The sequence below is a fragment of the Bison bison genome, unplaced genomic scaffold, assembly GCF_000754665.1.
Source record: "Bison bison bison isolate TAMUID 2011002044 unplaced genomic scaffold, Bison_UMD1.0 scf7180017864163, whole genome shotgun sequence".
NCBI classification, from domain to species: Eukaryota; Metazoa; Chordata; class Mammalia; order Artiodactyla; family Bovidae; genus Bison; species Bison bison.
This window is the reverse complement of record NW_011494735.1, coordinates 9052311-9070750: the sequence shown is the minus strand read 5'-3', so window position 1 is coordinate 9070750 and position 18440 is coordinate 9052311. Positions and strand designations below refer to the sequence as shown.

The 18440-nt window shown below is 40.7% G+C and overlaps 1 long non-coding RNA gene across 1 annotated transcript in view; it reads left to right on the top strand.

Moving 5' to 3' along the window:
- Nucleotides 1–69: 69 nt before the first annotated feature.
- Nucleotides 70–18440, top strand: part of LOC104989803 — a 29342-nt gene continuing 10971 nt past the window's right edge. Inside the window, exon 1 of the long non-coding RNA XR_825420.1 lies at nt 70–148. This is a non-coding gene — a long non-coding RNA (uncharacterized LOC104989803). The remainder of the gene's footprint in view (nt 149–18440) is intronic.

The window sequence follows — 18440 nt, the reverse complement described above, 5'->3', positions numbered from 1 at the left end:
AGGATAAGAGTTCAGGCGAGAGACGGGTGACCGCCCCTCAGCTCCTGAGCCGCTTCGGCGCTTCTGTTCCCGCAGCTCTGACTATTCGGACCCTCAGGGCAGAGCGCTAGGCGGCCAACTCGCTGCTCCGTGGAGCTGACGTTCAGAGGTGAGCTGAGAGGCCCCTCCCTGTGAGACTGCGTCAGTGCTGATGACGTCACGCTTACTTGACGTCAGTAGTTCTTGTGCTAACATCTGGCCTGGGCTCCACGGAGCCTGAGGCGCAGGGCTAGGACTTAAGACTGCGGCCTGCAAGTGTGCTGGCTGTCACAACAAGGACTCTGTAGTCATTGCTTTCAAACCAACCCCAGTAAGTGGTTTGTAGAAGCCTCACGTGGGTAAAAGTTTACTTCTTTTCCTCATGTCTGATTTTCACCCAATCCCACGAGTTAATACTCGCCTCTGTGGGGTTCTAGTCATCTCAAGTTCGTGCTAACGAAAGGGCTTCCGAGCAGAGCTGCTCCTGGGCTTGGCCATACTTCATTAGGCTTCCTTAAAGTTCTCAGAATGAAGTCTACCTTAATGTAACTTCTGTTAAAGAATCTGAATTGATCCACTTTGCCATTCAGGTTAATTGCAAATTTTTCTGACATTTAAGAAACTCCATAACCCAGCTCATGTGTGTGTCCCCTGCTTGAGACACTACCCACTGCTCACTTAGCTTTTACTTTTCTCTTTCCTTGTACATGCTTATTTATTTTATACTATTTAGTTGTATTGCGTTTAGTCACATAAATTTACATGTCTTTTTCCTCTACGAAGTGGTGATTTCCCTAAAGCAGAATCTAGGGTTCACTAACCTTTATAATCTTCATCATGGATGGCACAATGGTGTTCCTTAATCAAAAGAGGGACTTGCCTGTTTTCATTTTGTTGGTCAAATGAGATCTCTTCTGCCATTGTTACCTTTTAATATAACAAATCCCATAATTTTAATAAATATATAGTGTATCTGTTGCTTGCTCTCAAGAATATAATTGAGTAAGATCAACTCTGTTAATGATACAAGGCAGAATTTTGTATGTTATAAAGGTAAAAAGGGAGGCAGCAGTGGTGTCTTTTTGGAAGAATCAAGGCTTCCTGGAAGACAATGTGATGGTTCTAAATGAATGAGTAGAAAAGTAAGTAATCAAAAAAAAAAAAAGTAGTACTAGCCCCAGAACTGACAGACAGTAAAAGACAGTTTTAAAGCTCATAAATATACTCAAGATATGTAAGAATTCTTTAGATAGTAAAGGAAGCATCATAGATGAGTGGGGAAAGGAAAACTCAATTAATAGTGAAGGAGACATGATTATGGGGAAGAAAAAAAACTTTCCCCCTGTATCCTACAACAAAAAATAATTGCATATGTAAAAAACAAAATCGTAAACAAACTAGAAAGAAATACAAGTGAAAATTTAATTGATCTAGAAATAGAAGAACGTAATTACAAAAGAATTGGAAGAAATTACAATTACAAGAAGGGATTGAATTGTTTGTAAAAATTTCAAGAAAACACTGCCATCCTGGGGGAAAGATCTTTGTAACTGTGTCAGGCAGAGGTCTGATGTGCTTAACATATCAAGATCTAGTCATCAGAGAAATGCAGATTATTATATTTTTCACCTACCAGATTTTGTAAAAATCTTTTTTTATATGCTGGTAAACATGCAGGGACTCTGTTCTTATACCTTACAGATGGGAATGTAACTTGGTATGACCTTCCTGGAAAACATTTGGCAATATATATTAAGGTTGTATGTTAGTCGCTCAATCGTGTCCAACTCTTTGTGACCCCATGGAGTGTAGCCTGCCAGGCTCCTCTGTCCATGGAATTCTTCAGACAAGAATACTGGTATGGGTTGCCATTTCCTTCTCCAATATATTAAGGTTAAATGAGAGTATATGCACAGTGTCTAAAACACTAAGAGTAGATGCTTAATAAATATTAGTTAACACTTACTGTTGGAGAAGGCAATGGCACCCCACTACAGTACTCTTGCCTGGAAAATCCCATGGATGGAGGAGCCTGGTAGGCTGCAGTCCATGGGGTCGCTAAGGGTCAGACACGACTGAGCAACTTCACTTTCCGTTTTCACTTTTATGCATTGGAGAAGAAAATGGCAACCCACTCCAGTGTTCTTGCCTGGAGAATCCCAGGGACAGGGGAGCCTGGTAGGCTGCCGTCTATGGGGTCGCACAGAGTCGGACATGACTTAGCAGCAGCAACAACACTTACTATTATTGTTGTTGCTTTTATCGTTCACAACATCCAACCTTTTAATCAGCAGAGCACCTAGAATAATACCTTGAACTTATTTAATAATAGCCAATTATTTGACCTGCAAAAGAGTTTACTCAGAAATAGCCAGAGGAATTGCAGTTCAGGTAATGGAAACTATGGTGGATCACAGGCAAGTCCAGAGGACATGGAAGGGCTTCCATGGTGACTTAGATGGTAAAGAATTTACCTGCAAGGCAGGCAGCCTGGGTTCGATCCTTGGGACAGGAAGATCCCATGGAGAAGGGAATGGCTACCCACTTCAGTACTCTTGCCTGGAGAATTCCATGGACAAAGGAGCCTGGCAGGCTACAGTCCGTGGGGTCGCAAAGAGTTGGACACAACTGAGCGACTGAACTGAACTGAAGAGGCTGTCATAACTAAATAGTTCTCGGGAGGAAGCAGGGAGTTCGAAGTATGGGCTATGGAGGCTTTTCATTGTTTGTGGTGCTACAGTCTTTGATTGGGCAGTGGTTGACCAGAAAGATGGTTTTATTCTTCCTGCTAAATAGTAAAGTAGGCAATACCTTCCTGTGGGAAAGAGGTAGGGGTATGTCTCTTACAGTTTGGAGTAACTGATGATGCACAGCCATGAGAGCTCTCCCTATAGACATATTCTGACTCCAGCTTCAGCTGAGGTTCTTTATTTCTACAAACTTAATGGATGTTTATTAATGTCTATTTATATTTGATTGGCTGATTCTCCTTGTCTTACAGGAATTTTGTAGGAAAAAGATACTGAGTCAGTGACATGATAGGCTATTAAAACATTGATGCTATAAAGATACAAGTTACCTTAAAGGATCAGCTGGTTCAGTCTATTAGCAAGACACTTTGGACAGTAGCAATAAATGTTAGCTGTTGACGATATGCTTGCCATCTACTGCTGCATATTAAATAACCCCGAAACTTAGTGACTTTTGTTGTTGTCGTTCAGTCACTAAGTCATGTTCAACTCTTTGCAATCGCATGGACTGCTGCTTCTTGACCGCATACAGGTTTCTCTGGAGACAGGTAAGGTGGTCTGGTATTACCATCTCTTGAAGAATTTTTCATAGTTTGTTGTGATCCACATAGTCAAAGGTTTTCACGTAGTCAGTAAAGCAGAAGTAGATGTTTTTCTGGAATTCCTTTCCTTTCTCTATGATCCAACAAATGCTGGCAGTTTGATCTCTGGTTCCTCTGCCTTTTCTCAACCCGGCTTATACATCTGGAAGTTCTCAGTTCACATACTACTGAATCCTAGCTTGAAGGATTTTGAGCATTACCTTGCTAGCACTTGAAATGATCGGTAGTTTGAACATTCTTTAGCATTGCCCTTCTTTGGGACTGGAATGAAAATGGACCTTTTCCAATTCTGTGGCTGATTTATTGAGTGTACCACTTTAACAGTATCCTTTTTTAGGATTTGAAATAGCTCAAGTGGAATTACATCACCTCTACTAGCTTTGTTCATAGTAATGCTTTGTAAGGTACACTTGACTTCACACTCCAAGATATCTGACTCGAGGTAGTGACCACACCATCATGGTTATCTGGGTCATTAATATTTTTTGGTACAGTTCTGTGTATTCTTGCCACCTCTTCTTAATCTCTTCTGCTTCTGTTAGGTCCTTACCCTTTCTGTCCTTTATCTGATCAAATAACCCCAAAACTTAGTGACTTAAGAGAGTAAAAATCATGTATTCCCTCTCATGATTTCTGTGAGTCAGGAATTCAAGAGTGTCTCAATTGCGCATTTCTGTTTTAGTGTTTCATAAGGTTACAGTCCAATGTTGGCTAGGGTTGTGGTCATCTAAAGACTTATTTGAAGCTGGAGAGGCTGCTTTCAAAGTGACTTCACACATCCAGCAGTTGTCACAGACTGTTGGCCACATGGGTCTCTCCATGGGATGGCTTGAGTGCCCTGCTCACAGCATGGCCACTGGCTTGTCTTCGAGCATGTGATCAAACTGATAGACCAAAGCAGAAGCTTCACGACTTTTTATGACATAGCCTTAGAAGTCACACTTGGCCACATTCAAGGCCATCCCTGATTGAATTTGGGCAGACTAGGGAAGGGCACAAAGGCTAGGCAGTAAGGTTCAAAGGAGGCCACCCTGGAAGCTACCACAGATGCCGATGACATTTCCAGCATGGAGAATTATCTGTCTTCGTAAAAATATCTAAGGATGGAAGCTCTTAACTGATCCTTTTTAGTAATATTGCTTAAGAAGTTGTCCCTTAATTTCAGCCCTAATCTTTCCTGTTAACTCTAGAAAAGACCACTGATTTGATGCTGCTCTTTACAGAGTCTTTGAAATATCCCTACTGACAATGCCAGTGACAAAACTATTTTAGTGATAACAACCCATTTTGGGGCCAAAATGATATTTAAAATGGGCAAGGCATTCATTCATTGATCCAAGTTTTTTTTTTCATTCATTTGATAAACAGTTGATTAATTTTTGTGTGTTGAAAATGCATATAAAAGAACATATACCAAAACTAATTTTACAGTTTAATGATTATTCCAGTTAATTCCTACCCCAGTTTTTAAGTATTTCAGCTTACTTTTTGCTGATTTGTTTTCTTGACTTTCACTTTTTTCACTTTTCTTGACATTATGCTAATATAATAGTAAAATTGTTATTGATTTAGCACTTACTATATACCACGTCTTTAACGTATGACTAATCTTCCAACAGATCTTCACGGCAGGTATAGTTATTACCATTTGATTACAGAGAATTTAAGTAACTTGTTCAAAGTACTCACAGCCAGTAACTGGCAGGGTGGGATGCAAACCAGGATCTGTCTCTCTTTTCTTTATAACATGGCTTCTGTTTGTGAGGTATCCCCTTATGCATATGCCTCCTACCTAAGAGGTAAGAGACTTCCACATTGTTACTCAGGCATTTTCAAATTGTTTCTGCAGTTATCTCCCTTTTTATATGGATAGTATGGATGAGAGGTCTGATTTCAATGAGAAGTCTTTCTTAATTTACTAAGAAGAACCAGATATTTGATATGGAACAACCTCTTTCACTTTCTACTTAGATTATTTACTAAAAAAATACCATACAGTTAACAATATATAGCTCTTTAGCACCTAACTTTCAATTAAATTACTCTCCCTGTTGTATATTTTAAAAATCTGACCAATAACAGCCCCCTTTTTTTTTACACTTAATTAGCTCTTGCCATTTTGTCTTTCTACCTGTAAATATAATATGATTTTGAAGTCATAAGGTGGAAATTATGTAGGGTAGTGAGTTGAAAAAGAAAACCAAACTTCAAGAGAGAAAGCATATTTTAAATCTGTACTCTAAATAACCATTGCCTAGAATTGATACGGAGCTGCATTGTGCAGTATGGCAGTCACTAGCAATATGTGGCTGTTTACATTTCAGTGAGAAACTAAATAAAATTTAAAATTTGGCTCTTCTTCAAATGCTTAGCAGGCACTTATGGCTAGTGGCTACCATATTGGAGAGCACAGACACTGAATTTTTTTTTTTTTTTGGCTGTGCCTTGTGGTGTGCAGGATGTTAGTTCCAACCAGGGATGGAAACCATAACCCCAGCATTGGGAGCTCGGAGTCTTACCCACTGGACCACCAAGGAAGTCCCTGAAGTATCTGTCATCACACAAAGTTCTGTTGAACATGCTGGGAAGAAACAAGGTCATAAGAAAGAATTTCACAGTTAAAAAAAAATAAGCCAAAAGGAAAAGAACAGAAGTTCTGTTATTTTAATCATATTTCATACTTTCTTCTTGATTTTCTCCATATTTATGTTTTCTCTTTAAAATGTTATGTGTATATGTACATATATATATATATATATATATATATATCAGTTCAGTTCCTCAGTTGTGTCTGACTGTTTGCAACCCCATGGACTGCAGCACGCCAGGCTTCCCTGTCCATCACCAACTCCCGGAGCTTACTCAAACTCATGTCCGTAGAATCGGTGATGTCATCCAACCATCTCATCCTCTGTCACCCCTTCTCCTCCCACCTTCAATCTTTCCCAGCATCAGGGTCTTTTCCAATGAGCCGGTTCTCCGCATCAGGTAGCCAAGGTATTGGAGTTTCAGCTTCAGCATCAGTCCTTCCAATGAATATTCAGGACTGATTTCCTTTAGGATGGACTGGTTGGATCTCCTTGCAGTCCAAGGGACTCTCAAGAATCTTCTCCAACACCACAGTTCAAAAGCATCAATTCTTCTGCGCTCAGCTTTCTTTATAGTTCAACTCTCACATCCATACATGACTACTGGAAACACTATAGCTTTGACTAGACAGACCTTTGTTGGCAAAGTGATGTCTCTGCTTTCTAATATGTTGTCTAGATTGGTCATAGCTTTTCTTCCAAGGAGTAAGCGTCTTTTAATTTCATGGCTGCAGTCACCATCTGCAGTGATTTTGGAGCCAAAAAAAAAAAGTAAAGCCTGTCACTGTTTCCACTATCTCCCCATCTATTTCCCATGAAGTGATGGGACTGGATGCCATGATCTTAGTTTTTTGAATGTTGAGTTTTAAGCCAACTTTTTCACTCTCCTCTTTCTCTCTCATCAAGAGGTTCTTTAGTTCTTCTTTGCTTTCTGTCATCAGGGTGGTGTCATCTGCATATCTGAGGTTATTGATATTTCTCCCAGCAATCTTGATTCCAGCTTGTGCTTCATGATGTACTCTGCATATAAGTTAAATAAGCAGGGTAACAATATACAGCCTTGATGTACTCCTTTTTCTATTTGGAACCAGTCTGTTGTTCCATGTTTAGTTGTAACTGTTGCTTCCTGACATGCACACAGATTTCTCAAGAGGCAGGTCAGGTGGTCTGGTATGCCCATCTCTTTCAGAATTTTCCACAGTTTATTGTGATCCACACAGTCAAAGGCTTTGGCATAGTCAATAAAGCAGAAATAGATGTTTTTCTGGAACTCTCTTGTTTTTTCGATGATCCAGCAGATGTTGGCAATTTGGTCTCTGGTTCCTCTGCCTTTTCTAAAACCAGCTTGAACATCTGGAAGTTCACGGTTCACGTATTGCTGAAGCCTGGCTTGGAGAATTTTGAGCATTACTTTACTAGCGTGTGAGATGAATGCAATTATGCGGTAGTTTGAGCATTCTTTGGCATTGGAATGAAAACAGACCTTTTCCAGTCCTGTGGCCACTGCTGAGTTTTCCAAATTTGCTGGCACATTGAGTGCAGCCCTTTCACAGCATCATCTTTTAGGATTCGAAATAGCTCAATTGGAATTCCGTCACCTCCACTAGCTTTGTTCGTAGTGATGCTTTCTAAGGCCCACTTGACTTCGCATTCCAGAATGCCTGGCTCTAGGTGAATGATCACACCATCATGGTTATCTGGGTCATGAAGATCTTTTTTGTATAGTTCTTTTGCGTATTCTTGCCACCTCTTCTTAATATTTTCTGCTTCTGTTAGGTCCATACCGTTTCTGTCCTTTATTGTGCTCATCTTTGCATGAGATATTCCCTTGGTATCTCTAATTTTCTTGAAGAGATCTCTAGTCTTTCCCATTCTGTTGTTTTCCTCTATTTCTTTGCATTGATTGCTGAGGAAGGCTTTCTTACCTCTCCTTGCTGTTCTCTGGAACTATGCATTCAAATGAGTATGTCTTTCCTTTTCTCCTTTGCCTTTAGCTTCTCTTCTTTTCTTAGCTATTCACACACACAAAATAATTACAGCTAAATTTATTGAGTACTTAATAAATTCCAGAAACTGTACTAAGTGCCTTCTGTGTATTAACTCACTTAATCCTTAGAACAATGTTATATTCATTATGGAAAATATTTTTTAAAGAGAGAAAACCAACCTTAATCCGCAAACCCAGAGGTAATCACTGTTGACATTTCTGGTGGACACTGTGGTATGCTGCCTGGAGCTTAGGATACAGCTGCCAGGAATCTTGGCTGCTGATGACTCACAGTTGAGTTGTTCTCCAGAATTACCTTCTGTGAAGGCAACTGCCTCACACTAGGTTACATCCCCGCCCTGGGGACAGCCCACATCCCATGACCGGTCACTTGTAAAGGTACAAGGCACAGTCCCTCAAAGATAAATAGTTGCTTATTTTTTAAAAAATGGGGGGTGGGTTCAGTGTGGGCTAGATCCCTGGTGGGAGATACTGCATGCTGCAACTCAGATCCAATGCAGCCAAAATAAATTTTTTAAAAAGGTACAAGGGACAGTCTGAGACATGCGGCTTCAGAACTCACCTCGTACACAAAGCTTCTGTGCCATCTGCCCTGTGGTTCACCCTCTCCCTCTGCCCAGTCCTGCCTCCCCTACAGGTGCTGCCTCTTAGACTATTCTGTGCTAAACCACCTGCATACAAATCTCTGCCCCAGAGTCAGTTTCCTGAAAAACCCAACCTCAGTCAACATTTCAGAGGATCAGTTCCAGCTTTTTTATTTTTGCATATATTTATGTAACTTTAAAAAAACCTATCCAAACTTAGGTCACCCCAACAACTTTGATGTTTTCTCATCTGTTGTTTTGTATGTTAACTTTCAGTTGATAACATTTTATGAATAATTTTGCATGCCACTAAGTATTTTTTTATACCACAGTTTGTATAAAAACTGAGCATGTATTACATGCTCCCCGGGATTCATGTAATACATTATACTCAGTCTTACATTCTTGAATATTTTGATGTTTCCTGGTTTTCACTGTGGCAAACCCTGTAACTTAGACCAACATTCATCCCCAACTTCTCTCTCACTTGCCTGCCTATGGGATGGGAAAACCAAATGTTCCCATGTATTTTGTTTTCCTAACCTTGCTAGGAGTGGTGTAAATTCCATCCTTCAAGAAGTCAGCTGAAAATTTCTGAAGTTGAAGGGAAGTTCCAGGAAACCTTTTGCCTTCCAAATAAAATTGCACAGCCAAAAATGGTATCATCTCCTCCCTGTTCTTTCTGCTTGGTAAGGAATAGGATGTCTGGAGCTGTGGTAGCCATCTTTCATCCACGAGTAAAAAGTCAAGAAAATGAAGGGCTTCTGGCCTTAAGATCATTGAACATTTAACCCAAGGGACTTCCCCAATGCAGGAGCTGTCAGTTCAATCCCTGGTTGAAGATCTTGCATACTGCAACTAAGACCCGATGCGGTCAAAATACATTTTTTAAAAAAGCAACTACCTATCTCTGGACTTCTCATTATGATGAGAAAAAAACTATATTTTTAAAAATGTGCTTATGTTTGGATTTTCTGTTACTTATAGCTGAAATAATTTATAAATGTCACTATCCTTGATGTTCATGATTAGAAGTAATACAGTGATAAACACTTGAATAGCAATGGTTTAACCTAAAAGTCAGGGGAAAAGAATCAGGATCCTTCTCTTCCAGCATTTCTTCTTTTTGACCTTGTGCAGCTCTGTCCTTAACCATCCTGTTTTCCTTTTCTTGTGGGGACCAGAAAAGGTGATAGTAGTTAGAAAAGGAAATAGACCTTTTATAGATCACAATCATATCTCTTCAAATAGGATATTTTAGCAAAGGCAGCATGCCATTGAGTTCATACCCACCACTGCAGAATCAGCAAGAGTTTTTTGGAGCAGGTGTTGCATGAACTGGGTTGCATTAAATGCATTAATTTTCTCTACGTGCTGTGCTTAGTTCTTCAGTCATGTCCGACTCTTTGCAACCCCATGGACTGTAGCCCATCAGGCTCCTCTGTCCATGGTGGTTCTCCAGGCAAGAATACTGGAGTGGGTTGCCACACCCTCCTCCAGTGGATCTTTCCAACCCAGGAATCAATCCCAGGTCTCCTGCACTGTAGGCAGATTCTGTACCATCTGAGTCATGCTGCTGCTGCTGCTGCTAAGTCGATTCAGTCGAGTCCGACTCTGTGCGACTCCATAGACAGCAGCCCACCAGGCTCCCCCGTCCCTGGGATTCTCCAGGCAAGAACACTGGAGTGGGTTGCCATTTCCTTCTCCAATGCATGAGAGTGAAAAGTGAAAGTGAAGTCGCTCAGTCGTGTCTTACTCTCAGCGACCCCATGGACTGTAGCCCACCAGGCTCTTCCATCCATGGGATTTTCCAGGCAAGAGTACTGGAGTAGGGTGCCATTGCTTTCTCCGTCTGAGCCATGAGGAAAGCCCAGTTTTCTGTATATTTGCCTGGAAGTCATTAAGGTCTCTAAGGTTGGGATATTTTATCCTTTGAGGATAAACAGAGAATCAAAGATGAACTGCACTACTGTTTGAAGTGAAAGGAGCAGTGCTAAATTACAAAGCAGATGTGAAGATTGTGTTTGATATCAGCTTTCTAGTGGCAGGCACTTGACACTGGCAAAACCTAAATCTAGTGAGTCTACCTCCATGACTCCCATTTACCCTGTCTTGAGGCTGTTTCTAATTTGACAGCTATAGAAACCTCAGACTGGCTGGTTCGAGTTCAAAGCATGGGAATACTTTACAGGTCTCAGGGAATCAGAGTATCTAAGACCTGGGGTGTCAAAGATAGAGATGCTCTAGCTCATTCCCACTAGTGTCTTTAGGATGGAAGATGGCTCTAGATCTGGCCAGACTGCCAGCAAGTTGCTACAAACTAGACTTCCATTCATGAGCATGAACTAAAACTGGCCTGACAAAAGCAGCAGAGTGACAAGGCAGCCTAAGGAAATCATGTATCTAATAAGGGGATAATATTCAGAATCTATAAGGAACTCTTACAACTCAACAACATCAAATAGAATCCACTTTAAAAATGGGCAAGAAGATACACAAATGGCCAAAAAGCATATAAAAAGATGCTTAACATCACTAGTGATTAGAGAAATGCAAATCAAAATGGCTACAATTGAAAGCAAACAAATAGAAAATAACAAATGTTGGCGAGGATGTGGAGAAATTGGAACCCTTGTGCCCTGTTGGTAGGAACATAAAATGGTACAGCCCCTATGGAAAACAGTGTGCTGCTGACTCAAAAAATTAAAATAGAATTACCATATGATCCAGTAATCCCCCTTCTAGGTATACATCCAAAAGAACTGAAAGGCTTTCAAAGAGGCACTTACACACCCATGTTCGTAACAGCATTATTCACAATAGCCAAAAGGTGGAAGCAAACCAGGTGTCTATAAATAGATGAGTGATGAAGAAAATATGGTATATGCATACAGCAGAATATTTTTCAGCCTTAAAAAGGACGGGAGGGAGGGATTCCTGTCACATGCTACAACATGGATTATAAGGACATTATGCTAAGTAAAATAAACCAGTTGAGAAAAGACAAATATTCAATTACATTTATGTGAGGTATCTAGAAGAGTCAAATTTACAGAGACAGAAAGTAGAATTGCAATAGTTGCGAGTGGCTGGGAGAGGGGAATGGGGATTTGCTGTTTAAGGAGTATAGAGTTTCAGTTTTGCAAAATGAAAATATTCTGGAGATGGTTGCACAATAATGTGAATGTACTTAACACTTAGGAGGGATGGAGAAAGAAAAGTAGATCAAGATCACAGGGTCCCTCAATGCCTAAGATACATATTTACTATCTTGGTCCCTTATTTGATGACCCTTGCAAATAATATTACTCATGGCACAGTGTGTATTTCGGTATTTCTTTGGTGTATTTGGTGCATGAAATAGGACCCACTCAGATCATGTTAAGCAACAGGAGATTTAATACAGGGAATCAGGAGCTTACAGAGTTACTGGAAAGTCTGAAGAGATAAAAGTGGGGCCTCCAGGAGTGCTTACTAGGACAAGACTGCTGGGCTGGTTTACCAGGCAAGAGGCGATCTCTGCTGTAGACAGAGAGCTGGGGCGTCCGGGGACACCTTTGGTGCTGTTGAGTTCAAAGACTCAACACTGTCACTGTTATCAGGAAGCCACCGCTGCTCCTGGGACTACCTCTCAGCATCCATGAAGTTAGTACCTAGACTAATTAGTAAAGCCCAGCGTGTTCACAGCTGAGTTTACTGGCAGAAACAGAGCAGGTGGCTCCAGCCTTCCATCCATCTTCCAAGTGCTTCTAATTGGCAGAAGCAGAACCCTAACTGCACGGAGATGGGGGAGGTGTGGTTTTTATTCTTCTTTAACACCTGCAGAGCGCTGAAGAATTGATGCTTTCGAACTATGGGGCATAGTCTTCTCCAGAAGACTCTTGAAAATCCCTTGGACAGCAAGGAGATCAAACCAGTCAATCCTAAAGGAAATCAACCCTGAATACTCATTGGAAGGACTGCTGCTGAAGCTGAAGCTGGAATACTTTGGCCACCTGATGTGAAGAGCCAACTCATTGGAAAAGATCCTGATGCTGGGAAAGATTGAAAGCAAAAGAGGGCAACAGAGGATAAGATGGTTAGATGGCATCACCGATTCAATGGACATAAACTTGGGCAAACTCCAGGATGGTGAGAGACAGAGGAGCCTGGCATGCTGCAGTCCATGGGGTTGCAAACAGTTGGACACCATTGGTGACTGAATAACAATGACACCTGCAGTCTCAGAAACACTAGAGGACTTCCCTGGTGGTCCAGAGGTTAGGAATCTGCCTTGTAATGAAGGGGACATGGGTTTGATCCCTGGTTGGGGAACTAAGATCCCACATGCCACAGAGCAGCTACTGAGCCCACGTGCTCTGGAGCTCACCTGTCACAACTAGAGAGTCTGCACCTCAGCAAAAGATCCTGCATGACACAACTAAGACCCAACCCAGCCAAATAAATATTAAAAAGAAAAGAAATACTAGAGGTTTGGCATAAATGCTGAGAGCCAGTTCAGAGCACCCATCACAACTGGGTTGTGGCTTTAGGCTCCTTCCGCCTCTTCTTGTCTCTGGCCAATTCCTTATTCCTTTACTTGAGAAATCTCTGACACTCCCTTCTCAACCTCCACCCCTACAGAATGGAATGCCCTTTGTGAACTTCCCTAGGTCTTAGCTCTAGCTGTGTGACCTGTGTAGTTCTCTATATCATAATAGCCCGGTTTCTTCTTTCGAGCTTCCCTGGTAGCTCAGCTGGTTAAGAATCCGCCTGCAATGCAGGAGACCCCTGTTCGATTCCTGGGTCGGAAAGATCTGCTGGAGAAGGGATGGGCTACCCACTCCAGTATTCTGGCCTGGAGAATTCCATGGACTATCTGTGGGGTCGCAAAGAGTCAGACATGACTGAACAACTTTCGCTTTATTCTTCAACTAGACTATAAATGCCTTAAAGGTAGAAACTTGGTGTATTATTTGTTAAGAATAATAAGTAGTTCCTATATTATAACATCCCAAATAGCGTTTCTTTTCCTGTTTTCTTTGCTCCATACTTTTGTGTGCTGATATTTATATGGTAAAAGCAAAAAAAGGTAACTTTCTGGCTTTTTGGCAGAGCAAAGAGTAGTTCCACCAATACTCTCTCTATATGTATCCTTATTTGACTCTCTGTGTACCTATATAGGTACAACTATACTCCAATAAAGTGAAAGTCGCTCAGTCGTGTCCAACTCTTTGTGACCCCATGGACTGTACAGTCCTTGAAATTCGCCAGGCCAGAATACTGGAGTGGATAGCCTTTCCCTTCTGCAGGTGATCTTCTCAACCCAGGGATTGAACCCGGGTCTCCCGAATTGCAGGTGAGTTCTTTACCAACTGAGCCACAAGGGAAGCCCCATATTCCAATAAAAATTAATTTAAAAAATACTTGAAGTTCTAAACTTCCAGAACTTCATGAATAAATTCTACTTTGTTTTTCACTCAATAATTATTACTTCTGTATAGTGAAACTTTCTTCACTCTCTGAAGTCTAAGCTTCTGTGGGATTTCAATTTTGTTTCCTCATATCTTCCATGATACCTAGTCCAGTGTCCTGCATAGTACGAAACAGGCTCTTAAGAGGTAAAAAATAAATATATAGATTGAGATCTTTCCAAGGGGAAATATTCATCAAGTTTTCTCCTCTTTACTGTCATATGTTACTTTCTTTTGGGGGTGACATTCAAATGTAATTTAAGTATGCCTCCGAGAAATCAGACCTCAACATTTTTGGAAATGTTTCTGTAGTCAGAGCTGAGATTCTTTTCCTCAGAGCAGGGCTGTGTTCACTGCCCAATTGTCTATTCCTGTGACTGAATGTGAAAAGGTTTCTTTTATGAAAATTGTGTTGCATGCATATAAAATACTCTTGGCCTGTGGATAATGCCAGATATAGTAGGGAGTTTTCTCTAGGGGACCAGTTTTTATTCTGCTCCCTGTCTCTTAACACAGGGCAGTCATAAAATCACAAGATCATTCAACAGTTTTTCTCAATCTTGGAGGAATCACTTTTTTAGGAAATGAAGTTTAAAAAGAAAAAAAAAAAGGAAATAAAATTCTCTCTAAACATATAAATAACCTATGGACAAGGCATAATGTTTCTAAAACTTTGACTTACGTCAGTTGTTCAGTCTCAGGAAAAAAATTACCATGAATGCAGATTAAACAAAGCCCAAAAGCATGTGAAAGGGAAAGAAAATAAGTACCTTTTTAAAAAATAATTATATTTAGCTGCTATTTTACATTATAGCTTCCCTGGTGGCTCAGATGGTAAAGAATCTGCCTGCAATGCAGGAGACCTGAGTTCAATCCCTGGGTCAGGAAAATCCCCTGGAGAAGGGAATGGCAACCCACTCCAGTATTCTTGCCTGGAGAATATCATGGACAGAGGAGCCTAGCTGGCTAAGTCCATGGGTTCACAAAGAGTCAGACACAACGGAGTTACTTTCACTTTGATATTCCATTCTAGGGGAAGAGCAAAATTCACCTCTGGAGTAAATGGAGATTCAGTTTGAGGAGAGAAAAAAAAAAAGCCTTTGGGATTGTGAGCTAGTCTCTATGGGGACGATTTGACAATGAGAATTTTTAATACTCTGTTTGGAGTAATAAAATTACAGTGATTTGGACCTGTGGAACTCAGAAAAGAGATGAAGGAGAAGGAAATCTGAGCAAAATGGCAGCAGGCAGTACCTGAGAAGAAAATATAGTGGTAAATTCCCTGTGTTGAAAATAACCATAGAACTTTTGAATACTTATATTTTCTGTCCTGTGCTTACAGTATACTAATTCCTCTTGTAATTCTCAGACCTTCAGTAAGTCTTTTATGAACAACCACTTGTACAGAATGGTGCTTGGGGAGTAAATGAGGGGGCAGTGGTGACAAGTGGGATGAAGTGGGGCAAAGAGGAGATAGCAGCCACTAAAAAGCAGAAATTTAGAAACGATCGAAAATTCCTTCTTAACCTTGGGGTAACCTTGGGGACTCATAACCTCTGTATTAAAGAGCCAAGTAAACCTAGAGGCCTGGGACACTTGAGGTCTTTTGACGCTACACATGAAAGGTTAAAGCCTGATCCCCAAGCAACAGGAACAACCCCCAGATTGTGCAGGATCTGCCTGGATGGGCTGAGGTGCTCTTTAAGGACTTGAATACAGAGAATTCATAGAGAAAATTGGAGACTGATATTAAGACCCATTCATCTCACTGAAGAAACTGCATATTTAGAAACAAGAACAACGAAACAGAACTCTGTAACCTGTTCACATGTGGATCTGTGCATTCTTAGTAACTGTCACCATGGTAGCAAGGCAGTTTGACAGGGTGCCTTCTTAGCACAGTATATACAAAGGAGAGAGATAACAGCTCATCATGTACTGTCTTATACCTTCCTTATTTATTTGTGTTGATCCTGTACCTCTGACTATTAGCCTTTGACACTTCTCGTCCTGATAGCATCAAACACAGTGCTAAGAATATATTAGGCGCTAAAACACATATACTGATTGACTGAATTGAATACATTATATTTCTGCTGTGTCTTCCTTTCTAAGCTATAGAGAGAGTCACCCAGCAGAAATTTGATTTTAAAAATGACTCCTGGGAATTCCCTGGCAGTCCAGTGGTTAGGAGTCTGCACTTTCACTGCTGAGAGGGTGGGTTCAGCCCCTGATTGGGGAATTAAGATCCTATAAGCCTTGCAACAATCTCCCCACCCTGAAAAAAAAAGAAAGAAAAAAAACCTCCTATGTTTATCTAGAGGATCGAAACTAGGCCATTTTCCTAATTGGACTGACCCAACGTGCATTTCAGATTGGAGGGGGTGAAAGGACAAAGATTAGGTCCTCTAAGACTCTTTATCTTATTAGAAGACTAACATGTGAATAGTAGATAGATGAGTAAGTAAATTCACTTGCACTAGTAAGACCGTTCAAGGCCCAGAGGCTTTTTGTGAAGACTTGCAGTGCTGTTTTCTGCTTGGATGCAAAGACAAGGTTGGCAGCAGTTCCTGAGTGAGTAATGTCAGGCCTGGGTTAAAGCCCAGAGGACAGGGAGTTCCCCAGATTTGAACTTCAAACTGAGAAAGCTTTTTGGGCATCTTATATTCAATGAACACTCAGCCTGGGAAGCCTTCTTATTATAATGTTTTGAATGAATGATAATTTTTAGTGTAGCCTTTTCCCTAATATATTCTTACATTTCATTTTAATTTTTCATCTGTATAATTGCCCTGCATGTCAATGACTTTCATTTCTACTCTTAATGTTTTGTTATTTCACATTTCTTTTTTAAAGTATTTAAATGTGGACATAACCTCTTTGTTTTAATAGCCAGGGGGAGTGCCTAAATTTGCCACTTTTAAATCTGGGTTCCTGTAGTTTCAACAGATTCTCAGCATGTGTCACCTCCAGCTTACAGATTGATATTCCAGTCATGTTTGAGGCTGAAAACAGCTGCAAGAATTTGTCCTTAGAATTCTTTAGCAGTTGCTTCCAGTTGATAAAGTCCAAATTTGGCTGGTCAGTGGATCAGCTACTGGGATGTGATTATCGTCGTGATATCACCCCACTGGGACAAACCACATGGGACCAGCCTCTCATGGGACAAGCTGCGGAGGTTGCCATTGCCAGAGAGGAATAGGTTAAATCCTTCCAAACCTGCTAAGGAATTTGACCTAGTTCCTGGAAATTAGAGTGTATAGTGAAAAGTATATTTGGTTGCAAATGTGTTTCTTTCCCAAAATTACTTTTGAAACCCTGTGAGACAGGGATCTCATGGACTCAGGTACCACCGTTAATAAGCTTGACTAATTCAGTATGAAGTTTGGGGAGCAGACAAATAATATGACTTCATTTTATGAAAAGAATGTTTAGGTTTATAGTGGTGAATGTTTGTGAAGACACAGCTGACATGCTTCCAGCACTCTCCTCTCCTGTTTTTTGACCCTTTGTTTAAAACAAGGGCAGGCACAGGTGCTCAGTCAGTGTTGAAGAACTGAGGGAACAAATTTGAAAAGCTCCTCACAACCTGACTCCAGCCTACTTGTCCAGTTGTCGTATATCCAACTGCCCTCTCCCCAAAACATCCAATTTATACTTTGGCAAAATAGTTACTGAGTTGCCTAAAAATCTCTCCTGCTTTCCCAGTTCTGTACCTTTGCTATTACTGTACCAGTGGCCTGGAATACTCTTCTCTCATATCCCAGAATATGAAAAAGGTTTTTCAAGCCTCATTTCAAATGCTACTTCCTTCATGAAAATTTTACTGATGATCTCAATAAGGTAAAACCAAGCCTCTTTGCCTTCTAACTCATAAAATTCTGTACCTCCTGGTCATTTATTCTCAATTATTTTATCACATAATTATCTCTATAGTTAATGTATTACAAGCTTGCCATGTAGTAATCTTAAAGATTGGCACTGGGTCTTATTCATCTTTACAGTAACTCGCACATAGTTGATACTCAGTAATTGTTGTTGTTGTTATTCAGTCACTCAGTTGTGTCCAGCTCTTTGTGACTCCATGGATTGCAGCATGCAAGGCTTCCCTGTCTTTCACCATCTCCCAGAGTTTGCTCAAACTCTTGTCCATTGAGTCAGTGATGCCATCCCACCATCTCATCCTCTGTCTCCCCCTTCTCATCCTCTGTCTCCCCCTTCTCCTGCCTTCAATCTTTCCCAGCATCAGGGTCTTTTCTAATGAATTGGCTGTTTGCATCAGGTGGCCAAAGTGTTGTAGCTTCAACTTCAGCATCAGTCCTTCTAATGACTATTCAGGATTGATTTCCTTTAGGGTTGACTGGTATGATCTCTTTGCAGTCCAAGGGACTCTAAAGAGTCTTCTCCAACACCACAGTTCAAAAGCATCAATTCTTT